The sequence below is a fragment of the Adiantum capillus-veneris genome, chromosome 15 (assembly GCF_014529385.1).
Source record: "Adiantum capillus-veneris isolate H3 chromosome 15, ASM1452938v2, whole genome shotgun sequence".
Taxonomy (NCBI): domain Eukaryota; kingdom Viridiplantae; phylum Streptophyta; class Polypodiopsida; order Polypodiales; family Pteridaceae; genus Adiantum; species Adiantum capillus-veneris.
Genome location: NC_140945.1, coordinates 118,724,488 through 118,742,264, shown reverse-complemented (window position 1 = coordinate 118,742,264; position 17,777 = coordinate 118,724,488).

Sequence of the window (17,777 nt, the reverse complement as noted above, 5' to 3'; positions counted from 1 at the left end):
CACTATTGCATAGAGTTCACGTTCATAAGCAGAATAATTATGTTGTGCTGAATCAAGCTTCTTGCTTTGAAATGCAATTGGCTGCCCTTCTTGTACCAGGATTGCTCCAATAGCACAGTCACTGGCATCCGTTTCCAAAACGAATGGTTTCAAAGGATCTACAATAGCTAGAGTTGTAGCTAACGCATCCTTGAGCGTATCAAAACTATGATGTTGAGCGGGCCCCCATTGGAAGGTCTTGCCTTTACCTTTCAGTTTGTCCATCATGGGAACAACAATATTAGCATACTTTTTAACGAACCTTCGATAAAAACCTGCAAATCTTAAAAAAATATGTAACTCTTCCAGATTTTTAGGAGAAGGGCACCACCAAATGGTATCCACTTTGGATTGATCCATGTGTAGCCCAATAAGCTGAAATAACATGCCCAAGATAGTGAATTTCCTCCTTCAAAAGGTCACACTTGGATTCTTTGGCACATAATTGATTTGTTCGTAACAATTTGAACACTTGGCTCAGATGTTCTAAGTGTTCTTCCTCAAAAGCACTATATACAAGAATGTCATCGAGAAAAATGATAGTAAATTTTTCCAAGTATGGTTTCAAGACACTATCCATAAGTGTCATGAATGTTGCGGGCGCATTGGTTAACCCAAAACACATAACCAAAAACTCGTAGTGTCCAAACCTTGTTCAGAATGCAATTTTGGGTATATCAGCAAGTCAAATACGTACTTGCCGATCACAAGTCTATTTTCATAAAAATACGAGCATGAGTGAGCTTGTTGAACAACTCATCCACGCATGGCAATGGGTACTTGTTCTTAATCATAACCGCATTTAAACCACGGTAGCCTATGCACATGCACATACTGCCATCCTTTTTCTTCACTAATAGGATAGGAGAAGCCCATGGTGAAGAATTGGGTTGGATAAATCCTCTGCTAAGATAGTCAACAAGTTGACGTTCCACCTCAATAGCTTCAGAATAACTCATTCGATAGGGTGGTTTACTGCATGCAACCACGTCGATGCTATGTTTCACTAATCGTGTCGGTAGTAATCCTGATGTAAAATCATTAGGAAAAACATCATGAAATTCCTTTAATAAATGCTTTAAGTCACTAGCAATATTTGCTTGTTGAGAAGTAGCCATTAGTGGAAAAGATGAGAGAGAAGCATGCGGCGTTGAGGAATGTTCAACAGATTCGTTTTGTAATGGAATTAGCCTATTCAACTTGAGAATAGCGGAAATTAATGAGAATACTTTCGAGAAATAACTTTGTGAGCATAGCGGGTAGACATAATTGAAGATAACAACATAATCATAACAATTAGCTAACTTGGCATGAACAATACTTTTGCAAGACAGAGAATTTAGAGAACATGACAACAGTTGATGACCGGATTTATGTGGAGCCGGTCCCCCCTCCAATAGGCATTTGTATAATGATTTCTCCCATTAAGAGAGACTTGTTACAATACATTCTTTGTGTTCCTTGTGACCTCGGTGATGCAATGAAGATGGAAAGCTTCATGCATCACAATCATAGCATAACATGAACTTGAAGAAAGCTTTAATTGTCCCAAGCCTCAGTCCCAAGACCTCAAACACCTTCGAAGGTGGAGAGAGCTAGCAGGGAATGAGGGTAGGGAAGAGGAAGAAGAAACATTTCATAGGAGAAAGAACTAGTTCCTCACTTATCATACTCTTGTTGCTATCATACATAATAGCATAGTAATGAAGAAGAAGAAGATGACAAGCTCAAGCATTGAAGCATGGCTCTTGGTTGGATTTGCACTCCATAGCCAAGAGTGTTGGTGTAGGCTCTCAACCTCTACTTGCTTGGAGAGGGAGCTCTTGCACTTTGCATAGCACACAATGAGAGTGATTGTGAGTGTGTGTGGGTGAGTATATCCCTCAAGCAAGCCCCTAGCTAGCTTGGGTCGACCCCCCCTTGTAGCTCATGCTTGAAGCTCATTGGACCCTCCTAGGCCTAGCCAATCATGAGCAGGAGGCATTACAAGCAGTAGGGGTAGCCTTGAGACAAGTGTCCCCCTTTCCTTTTTTGAGAGAGAGGGCTAGATAAATGCTAAAACAATTAGATAATTCATGTAATTTATCATTGGACCCCTTTGAAGTTTAGCCAATAGGCTTCAAGCAACACATGAAGGTAACATGGGTAGGGGTCTGACATGTGTCCTTGCTGCCTCTTCAAGTTGGGGCTTCCCTTGTGTGTGTGAGTGGGTGTTCTCTCTCTAGCCCCTAGGAAAAGGGCTCGCCCCCCCTCTTGTAGGAATGCTTTTGACTTTAGGTGATCAAGCACCTTACTCACCAAGCATGACAAAGCACTTGAACTAGGGGGTGTTCCCACAAGCATCTCAGGCAAGCATCTCAGGCAAGCTTCTCAAGGCACTTCAAGTACCTTAATCATGCAGCAAGTCAAGCACCTCAAGCATGGAGCCAGTCAAGCACCTCAAGAATCTTAATCAAGCACCTCAAGCATGACAAACACCTCAAGCACGACAAGCACCTCAAGCAGGACAAGCACCTCGACCTCAAGCTCAGCCCTAGCTTACCTAAGGTCAAAGGACTTTTACACACATTTATTGGAGGTCTTCAATGAAGCTACCCCTAAGGTCTTATGCTCCATTGGTTAGCCTTGCTCTTTGATAGACCATCTCCCTTTTGGGCCCCTTTACCATTGGCCCCGTGTTGAGATAGATCTATAAGCACATATCTATATCTTAACACTTGTTCCCGTTTATTCTCCCACATTAAGTGATCAATTTAATATGATAAAATCATTTGGGTTGGTTAGATTTAGATTTTATGACATTACCTCTCTCTTGAAATCATAGTCGTCCTCGACTATGAGGTAGAAGAGATAAAGTCTTAGTGATTAGTCAATCGTACTTAGCGGGTAAAGGATCCCTTTTTACCCTACGACATCTTTCCAAGATGGATGACTAATCCATTTGGTGCTTGGGAGACATAGCTGTCGCAAGCATGTCTGCTCTTTAGTCCATTTCATTCTCCCAAAGTAGAGTGACAAATTCTACTTGGTGTTTGAGAGACGTCGTCATCACAAACATGATTCTAAGCATGAATACTAGATAAATTTGTGCACAATTAAAAAGAGGACTAGTCATATAAGACAAAAACATGAGTCATTTAAAAGAAATTTGTACATTTTCTTACTCTAATGTAGCATTGTAAGCATTGACAAGGTTCATACTATCCTTAAGTTGTACTCCTTGCATCCATTTAGCATCTTCAAAAGGATAATTTTTGAACTTAATAAGATACCATCGGATTATCTTACCATGTCGTAGTACCTTGTCTTCATGCCGAAGGACAGCTTCGGGTTGTAGCACCTCTTCTTGGTCTTCGACCTCGAGAGGGTCTTCAATAATTGGTTCAATTGGTGGCTCTCCTTTGTACGGCTTAAGTAAGCTTACATGAAAGGCATTGTGTATAAGCCAATGGTTGGGCAACTTGAGTTGATAAGCCGTCTCATTGATAGGCTTCAAGATTTGGAAAGGACCATAGTATCTTTTTGCTAGTTTAGCATAATACTTTTAATGGCCCGTAGTATTTTTCCCCGTCGTTTGCCTTAATCAAGCCTTAGGAAACTTGAGTAAGACCCAATCATTTTCTTTGAACATTAAGGCTCTTCTGTGCTTATTAGCAGCAGATTTTTGCCTTTGTTGAGAGATGGAGATAGCCTCCCTAATATTTTGAAAAGATTCTTGTAGGTCACGGCTATACTCATCGGCGGCGAAGATCTTCCCATGTACTTTCAGTAGCAAGGGACTTTTAGGTCTTCCCTCTATGATCTCGAAAGGTGCTTTCCCCGTAGAAGTATGTACAGTATTATTGTAGGCATACTCTACTAGCCGTAAATACTTTTCCCATTGTGAGCGTTGATCTACTTCGGTAACATAAGTTTTGAGTAGATCGAGTATCGTAAGATTGGCTATCTCACTTTGGCCATCCGTTTGTGGGTGATAGGCCGCAGAGAAATTCAATCTTGTTCCTAGATTTTCAAAGAGACCTTTCCAGAAATTACTGCTTGCTTGCTAAACCTGTCGACTATTGTCCATATTCCAGTATTCCCATGGATAGACTTGGGCAATCCAAAGATGAAATCCATGGATATACTCTCCCATGGTGAATTTGGAATAGGCAATGGCTGGAGTAATCCAGGTTGCTTCCCTCTATCATACTTGGTCTTTTGGCATACTACACATTTTGAAACATACTCTTGTATGTCCACTTTCATGGTAGGCCAATAGAAATACGTCTCTACTCCTCGGAGAGTAGGTTGAATACCTCTATGCCCTGCATATGGAGGAGCATGGGATTCATACATAACCTTCTCACGAAGGGAATGAGTAACACATAGCCTATTGCCGTGGAGAAGATAACCATCCTGCAAGGTGAATGGTTCCTCTTTCTTCCCCAAAGCAAGGGGTGACATTATGTCTCTAAAGTCAGGGTCAGTAGCATACTCATCTATCATAGAGGATAGATCATTGTGAGTAGCTATAGACACCGCATTAACTTTTGGTCGTCGTGAAAGTGCATCGGCAACTTGATTGTGCTTACCAGCTATGTGAGCAATATGGAAATTAAATTGCGAAAGAAAATTTGCCCACCTCATTTGTTTGTCGGAAAGCTTGGTTTGCGTCATGAAATACTTGAGACTTTGGTGGTCGATTCGTAGGATAAATGGAGTCCCCAATAGGTAGTGCTTCCATGTGTCTAGGGCATGTAGAACAGCTAAAAGCTCTTTCTCATAAATGCCCAAGACTCGTTCATCACCATTGAGCCTTCGGCTCTCATATGCTATGGCATGCCATTCTTGAAGCAAAACCGCTCCAAGGCAATCACCACAAGCATCACATTGGACCTCAAATGGCTTTGAGAGATCCGGAAGCACGAGGACTGGTTGGGAAGTAAGCTTCTCTTTGAGTTTTTCAAAAGCATTTTGCTCCTTATCAGTCCATACAAACTTAACGTTCTTCTTAGTTAAGTCGTGTAGTGGTCCTGCTACTTGAGAGAATTTTGCTATGAAGCATCTATAGTATGCACACATACCAATAAAGCTTCTTAGCTCATGTAGATTTCTTGGGTTAGGCCATGTTTTTATTACCTCTAACTTTGATGGATCCATTTGGATACCATCTTTAGAGATAATATGACCTAAGTATTGAATCTCTTGAAGGAAGAATTCGCTTTTCTTTTGGTTGAGATAAAGCTTGTTCTCCCTCAATGCTTGAAAAATCACTTGGAGATGCTGCTTATGTTCCTCCAAAGACTTGGAGTAGATGATGATATCATCAAAGAACACTCCAGTGAATTTTCGATATGGTCTAAAAATTTTCTCCATCAAACGATTGAACGTAGCTGGTGCATTAGTCAAGCCAAAAGGCATGACTAGATATTCATAAAGACCAAACGTTGTGCGAAACGCGGTCTTTAAGATATCTTCATCCACTATCCTTGTTTGATGATAGCCACTCTTAAGGTCAATCCTACTGAAGTAGGTAGAGCCTTGTAGCTTATCAAACAGATTTTCTACCCGAGGTACGGGAACTCTGTTGAGTAACTTCGGCTTGCAAGGTAGGGTTGCCCATAGCTTGTTGCAACCTAGTCACAAGATAATTCACAAACATGGGAGCATCATCATTAGCACCTTCATGTGCAAAATCAAAGATATCAATGTTCATTCTACTCTCTTGATTATTGTCAGCCATGTTAACAAAATTTTATGTATGTACTTAGTGTATGCTTTGGCAATTCAAAACCTTAGTTGCCACTCCTCTTAGCCTTTGAAAATTGGCTCTTAAGTATCTACACCCACGGCTCAAAGTGGTTAATTATAGAGAGTAGAGGAGTAGGTCTAACATAGCAGAGTTGCCAAGGGCTAGCTCCTTTTAGACTTCTTATGGCTCAATAATGGTAAAGCCGTAGGCAAGTCTAAAAAGACTCCATTATTAAGTCCAAAGCTCCCGAGGTGTGCACCATCACCCACATAGTGGGCTTAACAAAACCGATATTAGATCCCAGTTCCACTTACCCTATTATAATTAACAACATCAACCATTTATAGGCTACTTAAGGACCTCTCTTCTCAAGCAAGAAAAGAGAAACCAAATGCTCTGATACCAATGTAATGGAATTAGCCTATTCAACTTGAGAATAGCGGAAATTAATGAGAATACTTTCGAGAAATAACTTTGTGAGCATAGCGGGTAGACATAATTGAAGATAGCAACATAGTCATAGCAATTAGTTAACTTGTCATGAACAATACTTTTGCAAGAGAGAGAATGTAGAGAACATGACAACAGTTGAGGACCGGATTTATGTGGAGCCGGTCCCCCCTCCAATAGGCATTTGTATTATGATTTCTCCCATTAAGAGAGACTTGTTACAATACATTCTTTGTGTTCCTTGTGACCTAGGTGATGCAATGAAGATGGAAAGCTTCATGCATCACAATCATAGCATAACATGAACTTGAAGAAAGCTTTAATTGTCCCAAGCCTCAGTCCCAAGACCTAAATCACCTTCGAAGGTGGAGAGAGCTAGCAGGGAATGAGGGTAGGGAAGAGGAAGAAGAAACATTTCATAGGAGAAAGAACTAGTTCCTCACTTATCATACTCTTGTTGCTAGCATACATAATAGCATAGTAATGAAGAAGAAGAAGATGACAAGCTCAAGCATTGAAGCATGGCTCTTGGTTGGATTTGCACTCCATAGCCAAGAGTGTTGGTGTAGGCTCTCAACCTCTACTTGCTTGGAGAGGGAGCTCTTGCACTTTGCATAGCACACAATGAGAGTGATTGTGAGTGTGTGTGGGTGAGTATACCCCTCAAGCAAGCCCCTAGCTAGCTTGGGTCGACCCCCCCTTGTAGCTCATGCTTGAAGCTCATTGGACCCTCCCAGGCCTAGCCAATCATGAGCAGGAGGCATTACAAGCAGTAGGGGTAGCCTTGAGACAAGTGTCCCCCTTTCCTTTTTGAGAGAGAGGGCTAGATAAATGCTAAAACAATTAGATAATTCATGTAATTTATCATTGGACCCCTTTGAAGCTTAGCCAATAGGCTTCAAGCAACACATGAAGGTAACATGGGTAGGGGCTTGACATGTTTCCTTGCTGCCTCTTCAAGTTGGGGCTTCCCTTGTGTGTGTGAGTGGGTGTTCTCTCTCTAGCCCCTAGGAAACGGGCTTGCCCTCCCTCTTGTAGGAATGCTTTTGACTTTAGGTGATCAAGCACCTTACTCACCAAGCATGACAAAGCACTTGAACTAGGGGGTGTTCCCACAAGCATCTCAGGCAAGCTTCTCAAGGCACCTCAAGTACCTTAATCATGCAGCAAGTCAAGCACCTCAAGCATGGAGCCAGTCAAGCACCTCAAGCATCTTAATCAAGCACCTCAAGCATGACAAACACCTCAAGCACGACAAGCACCTCAAGCAAGACAAGCACCTCGAGCTTGGGCCGGGTTCCCACCTCAAGCTCAGCCCTAGCTTACCTAAGGTCAAAGGACTTTTACACACATTTATTGGAGGTCTTCAATGAAGCTAACCCTAAGGTCTTATGCTCCATTGGTTAGCCTTGCTCTTTGATAGACCATCTCCCTTTTGGGCCCCTTTACCATTGGCCCCGTGTTGAGATAGATCTATAAGCACATATCTATATCTTAACACTTGTTCCCGTTTATTCTCCCACATTAAGTGATCAATTTAATATGAGAAAATCATTTGGGTTGGTTAGATATTAGATTTTATGACACGTTATTAGAAAGAAAATGAGACAATGAGTAACACAAGAAAACTTGATCTATTTTATTAGCATGTGCACCATGGGATTCAAACATCAAGCTCTTGTGCTCTTAGCTATGCTTCAGCGATGGTCCTAGGCTATGCAACCATTTCCTACCAAGTACCACATTTGCCCTCTCCATGTTCATAACCTGAAAATCCAAGGATGTGCAATAGCCTTGTTTTTCCAAAGATACACTTCGGACTAGAGTATCCTAGATTTTGGCATCATAACCATTCACCATTGCTACCTTGTAGTGGTGGGAACTTGGAGTTTGGGGCAATTTGAGTTTTTCCACCAATGCATAATTAATGAGATTGTGAGTGGCACCATCATCTACCAAGATGCACACCTTGTGTCCTTGCAGATCCGTGCATACGCACTAACTCATGTGGACCAAAGGTCTATTGCCACATGGAAGATGTGATACAACATTCATGCACCACCTGGGTGTGTGTTACTTCAACCGTAGAAAATCATGAGGAAGACTCAAGAGGCAACAATTGCACCGTGTGCACTGCTTTCTCCTTGCCGTGAGCAGAAGATTTCTTCTTGGGACAATCCTTTTTTCCAATGGCTGCTTCCCAAGCATTAAAAGCATAACTTCTCTTTTTTAGCCTTATCAAAGTCCTCAAGAGAGAGAGGACCACGGGACCCCTTGGGTTTTTTAGCTGCTTCAAAATTGGCTACTATAAATTTCCTTTTGTTGCGCCCATACTGTGTGCGTGTATTATCATGTGTATTAGCAGGAACGTGATTATTATGTGATTTCTTTTCATCCGAATCATCATGAATGTGTGCTTTCACTATGGCCTCCTCAAGTGTTTTAGGGTCCTGAGTCTTGATGTGCTTCTTAAGCTCGGGCGTCGACCGCAGATAAACGCTCGCACTTGTTGAAAAGTGTCTAGTCCTTCCAAGTTTCCAACTTGAGGATAACATCCCGATAGTGAGAGATATATTCAAGTAATGAAGGGTGTTGGTGCATGGAACACGTGCCCAAGCCGTCCAATTTCGATCTGCCTCATTTATAGGGAGAAATTATTTTTGAAGCATAGCCTCAAAGGCTGCCCACTCTGTGCTATGATATTCTTCTCCTTGAGAGACATCCACCATTTGTAGGCCTTGCCTTCCAGAGTCAAACTTGTTTGTAGTGCTCTGACTGCATTCGGAGTACACCGTAATGCGTAAATTCCATCCCACTTACTGAGAAATATATTCACTACATTTGTAGGCCTTGCCTTCCAGAGTCAAACTTGTTTGTAGTGCTCTGACTGCATCCGAGTACACCGTAATGCGTAAATTCCATCCCACTTACTGAAAAATATATTCACTACATCCTTATTGCAATCTCGGTCCTCTCCCTTAAAAGTCGGTGGTTTGGTGTTTTTCAAAAACTCGTCCACCTCCTTTGCAGTGAGAGTGTGCAAAGAATCCAAAGATGGACCTTGTCCATGATCAGAAGGGCCTTGCCCCTGAGTAGTAGTATGCTCATGCATGTGTGTGTCAACAAGGCCCTTGGCCTGCTACTGCATAAATTGTATCACTAACATAGATAAAGATGCAAAAATTTCCTCCATTACTGATATGCGTGTCTAAAGTGCACGAAATTCCTGAATATCAAGCAGACCCTAAGATTTTTGATCAGCTATTTGGCGATAAAGTATAAGTTTTGGAGAAAAATTGTCATTTTTTTTTCAAGGCTTATAATAGCATTAAAAAAAATTAGCTTCTGGTATGATTTTTATTTATAAGAGGTAATCTTCTAAATCTTAGCATATGTTTTCTAATTTACAATACGTTCTCTAGATAAAATTACATATTGGCTATTAAAGTTTATACATCTTACCTAATGCTCATATTTTTGGCGATAATATATAAAGATTTACTCCTATTATAGCCAAAACCCTGGGTTCAAATTGCGTTTTTAGCCAAATTAGTGATAATTAGCCAAAAAAAATTACACTAGTCATCACCTCCCGTAGCGTCGCGGGCACCCTCCGTGAGAGCATCTAGCCGCGAGCCATCATGGGAAGAATGAGGTGTATGATGCTCGAAATCAAAGGTCATATTGATATTTGAATCCATGGCAACATCGTGCAGTGTAAGAAAGAGATATAAGAATACCTTGATTCAAAATAAAATCCCGTAGTCGTAGTTTTCACCGCAACCTGTAATAGGATGTGCTAATTACGTTGGTCGTCAAAACTTTAAGCAACCCGTAAATCTGTCCGTTCACTTACACTGCTTGAATGCGTCGCCGTTTACTCTAGCTTCCGAAGAACACAAGTAATGTTGGATACTCACAAGCCATCGTAGATTAAGCTTGATACAATACTGCAATTTCATATAGTAATTGTTGACTGTTGTGTATGGAAAAAGACCCTGCCCTTTGCCGATTATGATGGCCGAATATGCTTGCCAATGATGGACGAGTATGCCTTCGCAGGCTGCAACCACTGTGGGTACTCACCCTAAAGTTACTTTAGGTTTTCCCTAAAGTTTTTGGGTGACCTAATATGGCGAGGCCCGATCTCTTAAGCACTGGTGATGGCGGGCAGTGATGACGACTGCGAGGAAGAGGGGAAAACCGCCATGAAGCTCGTTGTGGGGCTCAACCGGGGCTGGCACTGTGATGGTTTTTCCCCGCCCACCTTGCGTGCACCTGCTGAGTTTGAGGGTGCTGAAGTTGGCCCTCCTTGCCTCTGCTCACTCCCCTTGATGGGATCGGATCCCACGAAGGCTAGAGTCTTCCACGCCACTGCTAAGTGGCCATGCCCATTGTGCGGCTTCCTGTGGCTTGCATGACATGCAAAAGAATGCAACTCTCCACGCCTGTGTGTCCCAGAAAAGAGTGTCTCTTGATAACAGTGTAATGCCTTGGGTGACTAGACCTTAGGATCTTCCTCCCAACCTCCCATTATAAAGACAGGCTCCTAGCCTCTTGCCCTAGATGGATTCCCTGTCCACACTGCCTAGCACTACCCCTGGCCATATTCCATGACTCCCTGGCCTTTCCCTTGTCTTGACACTGTAATTCACTAAAAAATCTTTGCACCAATCACATAGTTTCTCAATGCAAAAAGCAACTGCATAGGTGTTAGTGGCTTTCGTATATGGACAAGCCAATTTTGGGTTGCAAAGCCCAGGGGCCCTCCAAGGATGTAGGGCATGCTCTATGGGATCTTTGATGTTGGTTGCTTGCTTCTCAATGCACACCTCAATGCCAACCCCCAATCAATGACACCCACATGTGGCACACCCTCCTTAGTGAAGTTAGTCATGATGTTCCATGGGTGCAAGTCACAGTGTATAGTTCCTTTGATGTGTGCATGTGCCATGGTCTTCACCAGAGCATCCATAAAAGAAGGCACACAATCGAGCATATGCTTGCACATCTCTAACTCTTGCTCTGTGGGAGGGTGTCTAGGATCTTCTTTTTGAGCCGCCAGTATGTTAGAAAATTTACCTTTGGGTGGTGGAACACACTCTAACATGTCACCCAAATCCATTCCATTGTAGCGAGGAAAAAACAGGCACCATGGCTCTTGATATGTTTGTGCTATGCATCTAACAATGCCCCTATGGAACAATTGCACGCTCGCCTCTAGAGCAAAAGATTGACGGATCTCTGCTGCATCTTCTTTGAAGTCTTTGACCACATATTGCACTTCTAGTGGCAACCAAGTGACTCCTTCAATTGTGCACTCTGACACGAATTCGTAGCATCCTTTCCCAATATTTTGACCACATTTAATAGCTTCAAGTATGAGGTAAACAACAATGGCACAGAGGGACATAAAACAAGTGTGTAACAAATTCTTGCATGCAAGTCTAGCCCAGCTTATGTATCTGATCTTCCTACTACTATATCTTGAGAGGACGCTGCTGAATAAAATCTGGATCTAGCTTTGTGGCTATGGACATCTTGAGCATCGATATTGCGCACTCTTTTCAACTTTGACCTCTCTACACGCCATATACTAGTCCAATGTTGTAGCTTGGCTAGATTTGCATCCGCTGGTGCATCAACACCCAAGTCTCTTTAAGCATTGTGTCATATTTCCCACAATACTATCTATTAGCCTACATATAGCCTTTGCATCTACAACTGAGAGAAGTGTGCCTGGACTGCTCCAATTATGGTATCAAAGAAACGATCTCTATGTGTCTCACTCTCCAATATAGAGGTGATCTCCTCCATGTTCAGGGAACATATACGCGTGACCAACAAAGTTCTAATGTTGGTTTTTAACTTCTTCATTTCCACAGGATCCATGTATGCTACAATCAACACATATTTCATGATTTTTAAAGACCAAATAACTTCAAATTTTATAACAAATATATACTTCATGCATTGAAACTAACAACAACACTAGCTTAAAGAGTAGGCAATCATTCAATGAGAGTAACGACACCTCTAACCCAATAGTAGAGTTGATGCCGAGACCACCACTGAACTAACCCAACAAAACAGGGCATCATTCAATGCAACTAACGACAACTCCAACCCAATAGTAGGGTTGATTCCGATAGAAACACCAAACTAAGCCTAAAAAGAAAGGGCATCATTCAATGCAACTAACAACACCTCCAGCCCAATGGTAGAGAAGATGCCAAAAGAAACATCGAACTAAGCCTAGAAAGCAGGGCATCATTCGATGAATCTAATGACACCCCTAGCCCAATGGTAGAGCCAATGCCAAAAGAAACACCAAACTACCCTAAAAGTAAGGGAATCATTCAATGAATCTAGCAACACCTCCAATCCAGTACTAGGACCGACGTCAAAAGAAACACTGAACTAGCCTATCAGCACGTATATCACTCATAAAACATAGAAAGCAGTCTATTAGCTTGTACAACAACACTCCCAGTCCAATAATAGAATTGATGCCGATAACAAGGCTAATAAAACTACCTATAAATTGAATGTAGCCAACCATGTTCAGCAACGACACTTCCAGTCCAAAATAGAACCAATGCCATAGTGAACGCAATCGGCACGTTGTAAAAGAGTGGCTGCTAGTCTAGCGTTTCACAACGACACTTCCGGTCCAATATTAGGATCGATGCCGACACGAAAAGCAAGATAATCATACTTTTAAAACTACAGAAAACAATTATTAAAAAAAAGTATACCAAATTAAAAAAATAAACTAGTTAAAGAGATTATGAAATTAAGCTAAAATTTATATAATATTTTTTTTTCTTCCTTGTGAGGGCTCTGAAAATTCTAACAGTTCTTTGGCTAGATACCTAGACAAGTCAGAGCATGAGAACTGTGAAGAAAATGGGGCTCCTAGAGGCCCCTTTTATAGATACCTTGAGGGCCTGCCAAGCTATGAAGCGGGCCCACTGGGGCCGTAGTTCTCTGGGCTTACCTTGTAGCCCATCGGGGCTCGACGGGCTACAAACCTGTACTAGTCGGGCAAATCTCACTCGACCTCCCAGTCCCCTTCAAGTCACCATGCTATTTTTCCTGAATGTGAAGACTTGTGAATTGATAATTTTGTTAATTAATAGTGTGATCACAAAAAAAACACGTGATCACGTGAATTTGAAATCCTTGAGGAGGACTAATGCCATAGATGCTTCAGCCTGCTCATCAACCTCCTTGATAACTTCATTTGATTCCTCCACAATGGTCACATGAAGTTTTTGGTTGGCCTTTTTCTTTGATTTTCCCTTCTCCATGACCTCAAGCACAAGCAAGACCAGAACCATGTCCCAAGACATGAATTGGGTGCCTATGCACCCCATGCCTAAGTCTATGAGGTCATCCTCATCTTCTGTCCTGCAGTCCCGCTCAATAAGCCCCTTAATAAACCTCAACGAGCAATAGCAAAAGTTTTTATCGGCCGCATAGAGGTGTTTGAGAAAATCCACTAGCAACCACACCACTATCGTATATTCTTCCATGTGCTCCACCATGTAGTCAAGAAAGATCTACATGAAGGTTAGAAGTGTCATGCATGTCAATCGTCCCCCCAAACACATTGACTAGTTCATGTGCTTGATCTGCAAATCCTATCTTTTGTAGTTGTGTGAGAAGTGCATCAGAAGATGTTGCCATGGGTTTGTTTGTGAAGAAGATGGGAAGAGAGCTGAAAGCTAGTGTTTTGTGAATGTGAGAAATGAAGTTTAAAACCTAGAAAGTCACTTTTATACTCAATGTCACTTTTTAAAAGCATTTAAAATTAACATCAAATTGACTTAAAACTATATTTATAAACAAAATCACACGACAAGCCATTGAAAGACACCAACATTGAAAGTATTCACCTCCAAATAAAAAAAACTTGCACATTTCAATCAAAATCTTGAATAAATTAAAAATGAAAAGAGATTCAAAACACCATATGTATTAATGGGAGCGAAATTGCTTCAGTTATAAGATTTTACATTAATACATTGATGTTTTCACACAGAAAGCTTTTCTCTTTTCTGGAATGAACAACCTTTTCATTGATTAAAAAAACATATTGATTGGGCAAGGTATATCTAATATTAAGATACTCATGAAGGTGATTGAGATTCTAGTTGTTAGTAACCAAGATGTCGTGCACTGCTGAGTGGGTTTACAAAATAAAGCATATTGTTGATGCCAGTGTGAGCAGGTACAAGGTTAGACTTGTGGCCAAAGGTTATACATAGAATTATGGGATTTTTTATGAGGAGACGTTTAGCCCCATAGCTAAGATGGCTACTATTCATGCGTCTATTGCAATGGCTGTCGCATTAAAATGGATGTTGAAACAAATGGAAGTAAAGAATGCATTCTTCAATGGAGACTTGGAGAAAATTGTGTATATCAAGCAACCACAAGGTTATGCAAATATGAGGCCATGTGACCTTGTATGCAGGTTAAAGAAAGCATTGTATGGATTGAAGCAAGCACCTAGATCGTGGTATGAGAGGATTGTTGCATTCCTCATTTCATTGGGCTTTGAGATGTCTGATGCAGACCATTCATTGTAAGTGCAAAAGAACGAGGCATGAATTGTGGTAATATGTATCTATGTGGATGATTTGATTGTTGGAGGTGATAATGTGGCTGAAGTCAAGAGAGTGTAGGCTCTACTTATGCAGGAGTTTGACATGAAAGACTTGGGAGACTTGCGATATTTCTTGGGCATTGAAACTATACGCACAGAAGAAGGTGTATGGCTGTCACAAAGGCAATATGCTTTGGATATGTTGAAAAAATATGGTATGGCTGATTGTAAGTCAATTGCAATGCCCTTAGATCAAAATTTGAGCCTGGGGAATGATGCATGTCAAGTGCTTGATAATGCTGGCATGTACATGAAGCTTGTGGGTAGCTTGCTCTACTTGACTATCTCATGTATAGACTAGAGCTACACAATTGGATAAGTGAGTCAGTTTATGCATTCTCCCAAGAAACCACACTTGGATGCAGTGAGGCTCATTTTGCACTATGTGAGTGCTACTTTGGATTGCACACTCTTTTATAGGGCTAATGTGGAGTTGCATATCTATGGCTAAACGGATGCGGATTGGGCTACTAGTACATACGATTGCAAGTCTACCAATGGATTCATGTTCTCACATGGGAGTGTTGTTATCACGTGGAGCACCAAGAAGAAACCTATTCTTTCTCTTTCAAGTATAGAGTCACATAACAAGGGTGCTACAATGGCGACATGTGAGGTAGCATGGCTGGGATTTCTACTTCATGACTTTAGAGTACATGTACAAAGGCCGATTATCATCTATTGTGACAACTTCCATAGCATACAGTTGGCACAAAACCTAGTGTTTCATGCCAAGAAAAAGTACATTGAGGTGTACTACCACTTCATCAGATAGAGGGTCTTAGCAACAATATTGACCTTGAGTACGTAGTGACAGATGATCAGTTTGCAAAAATATCTTCATGAAGGCCTTTGGAGTGGCGAAGCTACAGCGGTTTCAAGTGATGCTTGGCATACGAGAGATGGCATTGGGCTTGAGGGGGAGTTTCATCGAATAGTCATCATCACTAGCGCGCCTTGGTGAATAAGCATATCTTTGCCACTGATACTACGTTTGGACTACATCAAGCTGGTCTACCTACCAGAGTGATGGCACAACCATATTTAAAATGAAAGATGTATTTCAACAAATGAGATATATACAATTTTTAACAATTATGATCTTTGAATAAGATTTTTTTATCAATAATTGAATAAATGTGCAATCAATTTAATTATAATGCAATGGGAGAGAAAATTTTAAAAAATAGATCACTAAAAGTTAATGTTATGAAAAATGTAGTCCAACTATGTGAGTTAAAACTCTAACACAAGTGTGGACACTACTAAACACAAAACACTAGAAGTTTACATCACACGAAAGCAGTTTATTAGGCTACTAAAAGTGTATGTTATGCACTAATAGCCCAATTGTGTGAGCTAATAGCTCTAGCACAAGAGTGGTCACTATTATTTAAATGACTAAACGATTGAAATAATCAATATGGTCATTTGTTGAAGTGTGAGAAAATCTCCAACACAACGCAACAGTCAAACCATTAATCAAATCTGGAAAAAAGCTACTTGTCATAGTTACAAATAATAGGTAGAGAGTATGTCTTTGCCAACCTATTGGGAGTAGCAAACCATGATGAAAAGAGAAGCAAAGCTTCAACTTAGCACTCACTATGTGGTACTATTGTTTTATATGTTTATTTTATTTGGATTCAAAAAAACACTATATAATCCAAATAATATGTATAATTTTCATTATATGATCGTATAAATGCAACCCAACTGAAGATTTTAGAGATGTCTTGCCTCTAGCTTGTCTTTATCCTCGTCATCTCAAAACTCAAAAACATTGTGGCTATCGAAAGTGACATGCAACTAGAAAGTTTCATAAAATGGTTGTCAAGCCTTTGGATCTGCAGTGACACTCATGTTTTTTATCTCAACATGGAGGGATCCTTTTCCATGGCTGTCACTTTCTCTATGATGATGTTAAGGAGAGAGTATACAATTTACATTCATGCCTTGTGAGTGCCTCTATTATATGCTCCTTTAGGTGCTTGGATTGACTCTCGAGCTCATGAGTTCGTATACTAGGTTGCTTTGACAAAGATTTACTTGTTTCAAGCATTGGGAGCTAGAAGGATGAATATGCAGGCATCATGTTACACACAGATAAGGGATCAACATAGAAATAGAGTTATGTAGGGTAGTTTCTTTGATATATGTACATTTATAAGGTGGACAAGTTGTTTTGGAATATACTTATTTGCAGGCATGGATGTTTTGTGTCGAAACCCTAAATAGTTTTGTGGTCGTTGTACTCCAAACATGTTTTCCATGAGCACTTGAACTTTGCACATTGTTAATGACCTTTTGTTTATTCTAGCTAGTCTCTTATTATCAATGTGTGATCAAACTCATAAATGTTGGTAGGGTGAAACATGTTCCTCCTGTCCTTTTTGTTGAATTGCAAGTTTGACCATGAACACAAAACTTTGATGCTTTTGGTAGGTTTAGATTGTGTTTCTTGCAAGGCTAGGAACCTCTAAATATTATGCTATGGTGAGGTGCTTTGCTAGATGTTTCTTGGTTTTACATTAGCTCAAAAAATTTAGGCCATGAGCTAGACTAAATCTAGAGGTACCTAGCGACTATGCTACCCCTGAATGGGTGTTATGAATGAAAGCGTACTCAAGAAAAATATAACATTGTGGAGGTTGAATATATGTGTACACCGCATTGCGGGAAGAGAGAGAGAGAGAGAGAGAGAGAGAGAGAGAGAGAGAGAGAGAGAGAGAGAGAGAGAGAGAGAGAGAGAAATAGAGTGCACAGACACTTGAGAGAATGACAACAAAGAATCTTCAAATGCAACATCTAAATGAAATAGGAAACCGTGTATTAATGCAATGAAAAAATCTGGGTATACCATAACATCAAAATGTTTAT